We start from the raw sequence: 12374 nt of genomic DNA, 5'->3' as shown, positions 1-12374 counted from the left end.
CTCTCAAAAGTCTTCCTTGAGCACCGCCTCCAGCCCCCGCCACGGCTCTACCCCTCCAAACCATCCGGGTACCATATTTGGAATCATTCTTTAGAATGTCTCTGGAATTGCTGTGTCGCATCAGCTCTCAAACATGGCTAAATTCTGTCACACAGACAACTAAAGTGTAAATTCTCTGAGGACAAAGACTGGGTTCCCCTTCTCCAGTATCCCTCGCAGTGCTGAATTGGTCTCTATCAAGTGTCCAGTGACAGCGAGAATGGTAGAGGGCAAAGGGCACTGGGCATCGCCAAGCTCCAACTCCAGCCCTGCATTTTCTCATTGTGTAACCCAGGATGTACCTTATCCCCCTGAGCTTCAGTTTCTCCATCTGCAAAAGGAAAGTGCTAATACTCCAACTCATATGATGGTTGTAAGGAAAGTGCTTTGCAAACCATAAAGTGCCTTAGAAATAGACATTATTATTATGAACCCAGGAGATCCTGATAGTGAGCTGAAGCCTAGGATGGGAAGTTTCTCTTCGATTTAGTAATAGAAATGGAAAGTCTAGTCTGGTAACCGTGTTACTGCCCCATCCTAAAAGGGGAAACGGGACTCTCTGGTTCCCATCTGAGAATGCACAGATGAGGAGCTGGAGGGGAGGCGGCATCAATCGACAAGCATTTCTTTACCAGTTACTATTTGCAAGGCACTAGGACTAGGACAAAAATCAAAAAGCCCTGCTCTCGGGGGAAGCAACAGGTATCCCTATGAGCAGATGCAAAAGACGTAGGAAATACAGACCAGATCATTTCAAAGGGTGAAGCACTAGCAACTGGGGCCATTGGGCATGGTATGCTTTGCTCGGGCCATTGCTTAAGCTGGGTTTCAAAGGAAGCCGGAATTCTAAAAGGTGCAGGTGAGGAGGAAATACATTACAGGCACAATCTGGGACAGTCTAGGGCAGTGATGGGCAAACTATGGCCCACGGGCCAGATGTGGCCCCCTGAAATGTCCTATCCAGCCCCTGCCACATTATTCCTAATCCGACGACTACAGTGAGTAGGATACAATACAATGAAACTTTGAAAGAGTTGCCTTAGAAACAGACTGACAGAGGAGCATTTCCTTTCCTTTGGCCCCCTCTTTAAAATGTTTGCCCATCACTGGTCTAGGCAAAGGCATGGAAACAGGAAATGGCATGATGTTGGTTCAGGGAAGAGCAAGTAGGCCTTTGGGGCTGGAATGGAGAGGGAATGAAGGAAAGCTTATGGTTCAAAGTCCAATAAGCCTAGAGAGGGAAGGTAGAATCAGACAGCACGGTACTTGAAATGTCCCACGTTTGTATCTGATTTGCCGCACATTGTATTCAGTCCAAGCAATCGCAGGGAGCCACTGGCGCTTATTGAGTGGGGGAATGCCTGGGTTGGACTTGGGCTTTAGAACCGTCACCTTAGCAACTTTGTGGAGTCGACAATGAGAGCATTTCTGACTGAGAAGCTTTCAAGGTCCTCCAGTCTAATCCTCTGGTCTGACAATTTACTAATCAGTTACTATATGCAAAGCACTCTGCTAGCTACTGGGACAAAAAGAACCCAGTCCTCACCAGCAGGGCTCACATTTTCACTCCACTTCTCAGGTAATAAGGCTTCTCTGCCAACAGCCCTGTGATGCCGATAGTACCAGGATTCTTATTCTCATCTGATCAGAGTCCTGAGGCTCAGAGAGGGACCATATTGAATAAGGGTCAGAATTCGAATTCACATTCAAAGTCACACATGTCTCCTAGCTCCAAGTGGAAAGCTTTTTTCCATTCCATCACAATAAACATTTATTAAAGGCCAGAAACCAAACGGAATGGAAATCCAGCACGATTCCTGCCCCTTGAGCTGATTACTTCCTAGTAGAGAGATAAGCCATGCTTACTGTAATAGAGTAATTAAGTGGGAAGGTCATTAGAAAGGGGCAAACACTAAATCCGTGTGAGGACTGAGGGAGAAGATCATTCTCAACATAGAGTTGGAGGGGATGAGGGAAGGCTTCTTGGAGGAGGAGGTCTGGGAGTTGGCCTTTAAAGGAGAAGTAGGAATTCAAGTTGAATGGGAAGGGATGGCATTCCAGACCTTGGGAATAACATGGGCAGAGATGGGATAAAATGTATTTGTTGAGCAGAGGAAATCATGGAAGCCCAGGGCAGCTGGGTAGCTCAGTGGATTGAGAGTCAGGCCTAGAGATAGGAGGTTCTAGGTTCAAATCTGGCCTCAGACGCTTCCCAGCTGTGTGACCCTGGGCAAGTCACTTGACCCCCATTGCCCACCCTCACCACTCTTCCACCCAGTAGCCAATACACACAAGTTAAGGGTTTAAAAAAATCATGGAAGCCCAGAGAGGGGATGGTACACAGCTAATTAGTGGCAGAATTGCTACCAGAATTCTCTTCTCCTATCCCACCACCCTCTCTGGGAGCAAGTGAGATATTTGTGGTATGAAAAGCATTTTGTAAACTGCAGAATGCAGTGCATTGGCTTTTATCGTTGTTGGCTAGAAGGTCGGACCTCTTCTCAATCATTTTCCCAACCTGTCAAGAACTGGAGAATGGACGGGGTTGGAAAACACAGGCTGTCAGAGCTGGAAGGGGCTTAAGAACGTTTTCTAAGCAACGGAAGGGACCTCGGAACACAGACTATCATTGCAGAAAGGGAAATGATCCTTTAGTCCAATTCTCTCGTTGCACAGTCAAAAACCAAGGCCAAGAGAGGGGAAACGAGTTACCCCAGGCTAGAACCCGAGGCCAGGTCTCTTGCCTTCTTCCAGGCCCTCCTCCCCAGTTCATCCCCGGCGGCGTGCAGAGTAGCCACTTCGATCAGTCTTGCAGGGGGAGATGGATGGAAGACGCTAAGGGCCCAACGCGATTCAGCTGTCTTAGCCCACAAAAGCGCTTCGGCTGTTCCCGGGTGTGTTTGCAAGGGATTATTTTGTACGAGATGCTGATAACGAATCGCCAGGGCCGGGTTCTCGGGAACACGTTGGCCTGGAGCACACACGATCCACTCTGCTAGCTCCAAGTTTACACAGCCTGAGGATTTGGACACATCTTTGTACAAGCACAAACCATGGAGCTCTGAGAATTACAGTCATAAAGCAAGGGAGGTAATTAAACGCTTTGGGGCTAGGGCTGGCAGAAGCCCCCACCCGACTCTTCCAAAGGCTGGACAAGAAAGCAGGCCTTCCCATCTGACGAGCAGCAATTGGCCTCCATAGGTCAGAAGCTCCAAGGTACAGCCAGGCTTCTGGCTCGGTGCTGGGCTTCGCACAAAGAGGGAGCCCATCTTCCCCTAGACAGGCAGGGTCTGTGACTCAGCCTTCCCCTTCCCCCACCTCCTGGCATGCTCCCCTGTGCCCAACTCTGCATATGAGCTAGCCAGGCAAAGAGGACAAGAAGAGAGAACTTTCAGGAGCAGAACCCCAGCCGGCCGAGATCCTGGGCGTTGTTACCCAGAATACATTAATAAAACGAACTCCATCCTAATGGGGATAAACGTTAGCCAAGCCGAGCTTAACAGAATCTGCCAATACATCTGAGGGCTCCTGGGTCTCATCAGTATTACGGGGGAAGAAAGAAAACGTGGGAGCCTTCTGAGTTCTGTTATGTCCTGAGGCTTCTCAGCCAAAACTTCCAGTCCACTCGGGGCTTGACAGAACTCTCCCTCCCTGGCTCGATCTTTATCGTGATGATCATTGTTAATCCTCCAGTAATATCTTCCTCTAATGGCTCCTCGTGGCACTGGTTTTTCAAAGGCCGTGCCCGTGTATCGAAAGCTTTGGCAGATCCTGGCAAGCTAAAAGGGGCTTTGATTGGGGGCCCAGAGATAGAATGTTGCTCCGGATTTATAGCTGGAAGGGATCATTCAAGTCCAGCTGTCTCATTTTGTAGAGGAGGAAGACCAGACTCATGGTGGTTAAGTGACTGAACTAAGGTCACACGGGCCAGCCCAGCTAAGTGTGGAGAAGGTCATGGCTACAGGGTTGACTGTGAATTTATGAATCTCGTGTGTGTGTGTGTGTGTGTGTGTGTGTGTGTGTGTGTGTGTGTGTGTGTTTGGGGTGGGAGGCTAGAGAGTGAATCATAGGAGCAGACTGGGATGTACAGTCACACCAGGAAATTCCCATCTGCTGGGATATTGAAGGCTGATAGCAGTGTGGTGACGATGATGGTGATGATGAAGAAGACGCAGATGTCTTCCCGTGATGACGTGGTGTGTCTCTACCCCTTTGCTGAGGTTCTGCTACAAGGACTCATCATGTGTAAAGATATCCTTGAGTTCTTAGTGGCTGACATCCATGGTAGAACTGCCCTTTATGATTAAATGAAACAACTCATGTTTTGCTAGTGGCTTTAGTTCACAGAACACTTTCTGCACAATGAGTCTATGATATTGGCAACGACTTGGAAAACAAAACAGTTGGGGAGAGCCGAACGGGGTCTCCTGCTCCGAGATATCGACTGCTATGTGGGGGTTGAGGGAAAGACCTGACTTCCTGCTTACGGCTGGATTGGGACATGGCTAGGTTAGGTTGCCTTTTCCCCTGGCCATTAGGAAGTGTCTGCCAATCAGAGCAGCCAGGCAGTCTGGGTAAATGGAGCTCACAGCAACTAAGGCTTTTATCACCTTTTGATGAGATTCCATTATAAAGATCCTGGCATTATCTATCACAGATTGAGTTCTGCCACAGATGCTAGAAGCACAGAGAGGTAGGAATAATATGCTAAGCCTCGATTCCATGCTAGGGAAGCCATTTTCTTTCAAAGGTATTTTTAAAATTTTTTCTTTTGAATATTTTCCCCTAGTTATATATTTCATGTTCCTTCCTTCTCCCCCAAACCCCACTAACCCCTCCTTAACCGACGCACAATTCCACTGGGTTTTACATGTATCATTGATCAAGACCTAATTCCGTATTATTGATAGTTGGACTAGAGTTATCGTTTAGTATCTACATCCCCAATCATATCCCCATCAGCCCATGTGTTCAAGCAGTTGTTTTTCTTCTGTGTTTCTCCTCCCACAGTTCTTCCTCTGAATGTGGCTAGTTTTCTCTTTCAAAGGTATTGAGTCCATTCTTGAGTCTTGGTTGACTCGGGCTGTTGGCATCACTTCTTTGTGACTCGAGAACAAAGCAGCCAGGGACCCCCCAGCTTCCTGATGCTTCATTGGGAGACCATGAGGAGCAGCTCCAGCAAGAGACCTTTTGAATTAACTTAAGGCATCCTCAATGCCTCTCCTTGTCGAGTATCTTCTCTTGTTATGGCTAAGTAGATCCTATGACCTGTATACATGTTGCTTCCCTCCAAGTAAAATGGAAGCTCACTGGGGACAAGGACTACTTCATTTTGTTTCCGTATCCCTAGTGCCTAGTCCAGTGCCTGGCGCATATTAGGCACTTGCCGATTAATGAAAGGAATTGAACTAGATTGTCTCTAAGACCTCTTGCAGTTATAACAGTGTATGTCCTAAGTCATCTACTGATTCTGATATTTTCTCTTTTCTGTTCTTAGTTCCCTAACAGCCCTGCTATTCTTTCTCCTGAGGTCACTTCAAGCTCTAGCATTCCATGCTCCAGGGTCTTTGTCATCATTAACATGCCATGTTCTATTTTCGTTGAACTTGGGTAGATAATACTGAACTATGTGATCTCCCTGAGTGAGGGGGCCAGTTCTTAGAACTGGTAGAAATGGCCCATGTTTCTTAGTAGGCATATGCCCATTCACCAGACAGGTTGGATATACAAGGGAGCCCTCTCAGTTCATCAGTCAGTGGTGAGGATTAGGAAAGAGTAAGAGAAAATGCAAGAGACTTCAGAATCATCTTTTTTTAATATAACCCTCACCTTCCATCTTGGAATCAATATTGTGTATTGGTTCCAAGGCAGAAGAATGGTAAGGGCTAGGTAAAGTGACTTGCCCAGGGTCACACCGCTAGGAAGTGTCTGAGGCCAGATTTGAACCCAGGACCTCCCATCTCTAGATCCAGCTCTCAATCCACTGAGCCACACAGATGCCCCACAGAATCATCTTCTGATAGATCTCTTCCTTGGAAAATTTCATAATCAACCCTGAGTTCGGCCAAACTCTCTGGCTTATCCACCTTTGTGTCTCACTTCCATTGCAAGCCCCTTATTGGAGTCTCTAATTAGGGTGCTTCAGAGACAAGTGAAGCCTGCTGACTAGAGTGGAGAAATGTAAGAGGGAGATTTTAGGTATTGGGTGGCTGGCTGGCGTACGAGAGAGAGAGAGAGGATGGGTTCCGGCAGTAAATTTAAAAGATAGTCAAGTGCGGTTATATATATATATATATATATATATATATATTACCAACAAAGCCATGGCTATTAAAATATTAATTTCTCTTATTTCATCAGTCTTTATCATTTTTAATTTTAACAGAAACAAAAGTCTATATCAAAACTCTTACCCACTGAATGATTTCAACTGACCTCACTAACAAATTACTAGGCTCTGGTCCCCGGAGATCAAAGGATTTCACAATTCTTGAGCAATAAGGGACATGGAAGTTCAGAATCAGGGTAGAAGGTGTGGATATGAAAAACCAATTGGAAGATTAAGGCGATAGTCAGATAAGCCATAAAGGAGGCACAAAGGGAACAAAAGAGAGCAATGTGGAAATCAGACTGAGCTCAAAGGGACACAGAGCATACCTGGAAATTGTGGGGACACAATATAAATGCCTTTATCAGAGCATTAATGCCAGACAGTGGAAAAGAAGCCAGCTGGAAGCAGTGAGGTGGCCCAATGTTTAGAGAGCTGGCTCTGGAGTCACGAAGACCTGTGTTCAGACCTGATTATCAGATACTGGGCAAATCTCTTCGCTCCTGTCTGCCTCAGTTTCTTCATCTATAAAATGGGTATCACAATAGCACCTGCTTCCCAGAGTTGTTGTGAGGATCAAATGAGATAGCATTTGTCGAGTGCTTTGCAAATCTTAAAAGTGCTTTGCAAATGGTAACTTTTATTAAAGGAAGTGAGTGAAGGATCATGTAATGTCCCTGAAGTATTCTATTGCTCAGTCACTTCATGAATCAGATATAAAGGTAGAGCAGTAGAAATAGCACCTGAGAGCTAGGGGTCAGAAGGCCTGGGTTTGAGGCCCAGATTGGCCACTAATTTACAGTGAATATTATAATAGGTACCTTCCTTCTCTTCTCTCAAGCTCATTTTCTCACATATGATGGCTCTAGGGTTAAAAGGGACCTCATGAGCTACCTAGTCCAGCCCCTTCATTTTATAGATAAGGAAACTGAGGCTGAGAGAGTACAGTGACTTGTCTAAAGTTACTCTGGTAGTAATTGACAGAGGCAATATTTGAACCCAGGTCCCCTGATGCCAAAACCAAGCAGTGCCTTTTCCACTGCGTCATGCTTCCACTCCTGTAGAATCAGTAGTTTTAGTTAGATGATCTCTAAGGTCTTGACAGCCCGTGTTACATGCTTTAAGGGCTGTTCAGGGCCTAATATTCTATGTCCTGAGGTGCCTTCCTATATTCTCTGCTCTAAGTGCCCTTCCAATTTGATAAGCTATGTTCTAAGTGTTCTTCCAGGTCTGACATTCTATGTTCTATGTTCCAAGGACTCTTCCAGTTCCAATATTTTATTGCATGCTCTTCCAGCTCTAACAACAAATGCTCTAAGATTTCTCCCAGCTTCGGTTATCTATTTACATATGCATGCGTGTAGCAAATACATTTGTGTAGTATACTCTTTGGCATATACCTGTAGAGAAAGAGGAAATAGATGAGGAGTTAAGTAAACAGGCACAGGAGAATGTATTAGAGATAGGGAACTTCAGCACTTTAAGACTCTCTAAGTTTCTTCCTCTCCCTCCTCCTCCTCCTCCTCCTCCTCCTCCTCTTCCTCCTCCTTCTCCTTCTTCTCCTCCTCCTCTTTCTCTTCCTCTTCCTTCTCTTCCTCCTCCTCCTCTTCCTTCTCTTCTTCCTCTCTCTCTCTCCCTCCCTCCCTCCCTGCCCCCATTCCCAAAAACCATCCCAGAACAACTCTTAACTCCTTGACTAGCTTTAATGATAATTTCATCTCTCAAAAGGTGGAGGAAACAACACAATGAAATTCAGTTCTGGGGCTGATTCTCACTAACAGAGAGGAATTGGTTGCTGAGTAGAAATGATGGTAACCTTGTGGGTTACCAGTACAGACCTTCATCTTCCCACTTCAGAGCATGCAGAAGTATTCTCTATTTCCTGTCAGCTTCCTGTGTGGTGATAGAAAACCTTCTAATTGACTTGACGAGTTAATTGGACAAGTATACAAAAGACTTGAATGAATGGAAGAATTCTTTCTTCTCTGGCAGCTTTCAGATGAGGAGGAAGAAGAAATGGCATAAAGCCCCACATAGCAGGACAGTTATAGTGGCCCATTACATGTCGTTCGCTGCCCTCCCTCACCATCCTCCTGCCACATGATCATCAAGATATGGCGTCGCCTCATTTTCTGTCTCCATTGGACGTATTCTTCTCTAATTTGAGGCGAATGAGTATCAAGACAGACCATGTTATGATCCTGTGAACTTCAGAAGGCCAGAAGAACAGTTAAGCATAGGCCATAGCCAAGTCTAATAGCAGCAAACCTGATGAGACCAGCCATGAGGAATGGTGACCTGGGGGCATCTCAGTGGCTCAGTGGATTGAGAGTCAGGCCCAGAGATGGGAGGTCCTGGGTTCAAATTTGGCCTCAGATACTCCCTAGCTGTGTGACCCTGCGCAAGTCACTTTACCCCCATTGCCTATCCCTTACCACTTTTCTGCCTTAGAACCAATACACAGTATTGATTCTAAGATAGAAGGTGATTGATTCTAAGATTAGAAGTATAGATTCTAAGACAGAGGGTTTAAAAAAAGGAATGGTGACCTGCTTGACCCACTTCAGCAGGATATTGTCCAGCAAGCACAGGAATGACTTATTGTTGGATATGCAACCCCCAGTAGTGAACTTGGTAAAGGGAATGATGATAGTTGCCACCATAATTCCATTTTCTCTAGAGACCAAGTATAAAGAGGAGAGAGTTTTCAGGAGACTGTTATTGTCATTCAGTTGTTGCGATACATTTGCAACAAGTATTTCTTTTTAAAAATTAATGGATATTAGTTGGTTAACTAATGTTTAGGAAATATCACTTGATCAAAATGATATTGGGATAGTAAACACTGGTGGTCAGTATTGGGGAAAACAAATTGGATGTGGTCTCTTGAATTATACTGTTAGATAAAGATCCTCCTCAATCCCTTAGTATTTCCCCTAGAACCCTGGAGGGAGATGTGGCAGTCTCATTCCTAGGACCTGTCCTGCCAGTGGAGTAGGATTACAAGAGTGAACTCAGATTCTATGTGCTATTACCTGCAAAGGAGAGCAATCTTTAGACTATAAAGAAAGACAATTGGCAGTTTGAAGAAGCAGTACAGCCCAGCTCCCTCGTATAACTATTCCATCTAAGACTGAGGAAAAGTACAAGACTTGGTAGCGATAGGGAAAGGCAGACCCAACACAAGGTTGAGGAACAGAACAGGGGTTAGCCTGCAATTCAGTCATTCTGACTAGGAACCTTTCAAAGTATGGACAGGGGTAGGGCCAGAAGCTGTCTACTGGAGCTCAGACCAGGGACAAGCAGAAAGCTGTGTCACCCAAACCTCAAACCAAAGCTGGAAACCTACAAAGCTCATGCCAGGTCAATGAACAGACTCCATCCTCAGATCAGGTTGCTTAGAACACTAACATTTTGCAGCTCACTGACCTGAATTTCCCCTGAGATCCTTGAAGAACACAGTACTCAATACCCAAAGGAGACAGCTATAGGACCCCATATAATACAAATAAGAATCAAACAAGTCCCCATCATTCCTTGCAGGATGAAGTTGGTCCCAACAGTGTTTCAGTTCAGCAAATAACACTGGAAAAATCATAAACAAAAGAAGAAATTGATTATAGAAAAATATTATGGATCCAGGGATGCCCCAAACAGAAACCCAGAAGAGAATAACTCCATAACATCTACAAACAAAGCCTCAAACAATATCACAGTTTGGCTACAAGATAAACTAGAATTCCCAGAAGAAATGAAGCAAGAGATTAAAAAGTGATATTATAAATGAAATGAGAACTCTCATGGAAAAAGTGATCACCTCCTAAAAAAATCCCCAAAACAGAAACTCTGAGGAGCATCATAGCAAAACCCTAGAACTTCCATGTCAATGAAAAAATACTTGAAGAAGCCAGAAAAGAAGGAATTCAGGTATCAAATAGCCACAGAAGAGATCCCATAAGATTTGGCAACTAACATTCTAAAGAGAAAGAGAGCTTAGGATATAATATTCCAAAAGGCAAAATAAAAAGGTTTACAAACAAAAATAGTTTACCTGGCACAAGTAACTAAATCTTAGCAAAAGAAAATGGATCTTAAATCAGCTAGAGGACTTCCAATAATTTGTAATGAAAAGACCAGAGCTGAGTAGAAAGTTTGAAATACAAACACAAGAGTAAAGAGAAACTTCAAAAATAAATACATTTGAGCAGTTGGAAGAAACTATACAAGGATGAAGTATTTACATTCTAATAGGGGTCAAATTAATAAGTGTCCCTTTAGAATCCTAATGTAATAGCAGGTCATAGAGGAAATTAAATAAACCAGAGGGCCTGAGAATAATTTATTATGTTTTGATGATCTTAAGAGAAGGGAAGAGAAATTTGCTAGGGAAGAAAGAGGAAGAAGGGGTTAGAACTTATTATTATTATTTCATATAATTAGAGTGTGCAAAAAACTATACAAACATAATCTCCCTGTGGGGAATGAGGAGAGGAGAGAGAACATGCAAACACACATACTCACACTATACACAAAAAGTCTGGTGTAGAAATACCTCAGGGAAACAGGAGGGAATTGGGGAAAAAGGGAAAGGAGAAATTAGTCATAAGAAAAACAAACTCCAACCTTGGAGAGTAAATCATTAAAGGGGTTTAAATGATTGTAAAGGGGAAAAATGGTTAATAGGAAGTTGATGCCCAGCATAAATAAGGAGATAATAAGAAGCCATCTAGCTGCTTCTGATGAATTCAAGTTACTCAGTCCAGATAAACGACATACATTCTTGGTTATTGCAAGAACTGCCAAATATTATTACTGAGCTATTGTCAGTGATATTTGAAAGATTCTGGAATAAAAGAGAAATATAGCAGAGCTGAAGAAGGGCAAATATTATCCCAATTTTCCATAAAAGGCAAGAGAATAAAATTGGCAACCTCTAGACCAATGAAGTTGATTTTGATTTCTGGCAAAATTATAGCTCATATTATTAAAGAGATGTTTAGTGAGTATCTCCAAGAAGAAGCGATGATCACAAAAAACAGGCCATGCCAATGAAATTGGCCTTATTCCCTTTTTAGACAGGGTTATTAAATTGGTGGTTCAGGGGAATGCTGTCAATTTCATTTATCCAGATGCAATAAGTAATAAGATAAAATATCTCTTTCTATTCCTATGGAAAAGATAAAGGATTATGGGGCTAAATAAGGATAAAATTAGATGGCTTCAGAACTGGTTGAATGGAAGAACTGAAAGAATCTAATCTTAACTTGGATCAAGGTCTCCAGTGGAGGGCTCTAGTAATCTGTGCTAGGCTGTTTGACTTCCTTTTAATGACTTGGGTCTCCAAATGACACAAAGCTATAGAGGGATTGCTAACATCCTGGACAACAGATTTTGAGCCTCAAAGATGCTGACAGGCTAGAACACTGGACCAAATCTAATAAGATGATATTCAATAGGGACAAATGTAAAATCTTACATATGGGTAGGAAAAAAGTGACTTCCAAATACAAGATGGGGCGGAATGCTGGCTGCCTACCCCTCGCCTATTGTGCCAGGTTCCAAGCCTGGGCATAGGCTAACTTAGGTATCCCAGGACCCTGCCTACACCAAGAACAGAGCACCCCACACCCACCCCTTGAAGTCTCAAGCCCTGGCACCAGCCCGCAGTGAGGCCCAGAAGTCCATAGTGCTTGGTCCTTTCAAGCCTGCACTGGGGTGAAGCCCTAGCCCCAGGGCAAAAGAGCTCAGAGAGCTGAGTCCTGAGAGCCATCAGCAGAGGAGACAGAAGCATCAGCTTTCTGAACTCCCAGTTCACAGGCAAAAAAAGGCTGGGAAAATAAGCAAACAGCCAAAGAAACAACTAACCATAGAAAATCTCTGGAGACAAAGAGCAAGGCACAGAGTCAATAGAGGATGGTGATATCCAAGCAACCATATGCAAAACTTCAAAGAAAAATGGGAATTGGTCTTAGGTGTTGGAAGAACTCAAAAAGGAATTTTTTAAAAA

Source organism: Gracilinanus agilis, chromosome X (assembly GCF_016433145.1).
Source record: "Gracilinanus agilis isolate LMUSP501 chromosome X, AgileGrace, whole genome shotgun sequence".
Classification (NCBI taxonomy): domain Eukaryota; kingdom Metazoa; phylum Chordata; class Mammalia; order Didelphimorphia; family Didelphidae; genus Gracilinanus; species Gracilinanus agilis.
The sequence above is the reverse complement of the archived record's forward strand: the minus strand, read 5'-3'. Positions refer to the sequence as shown.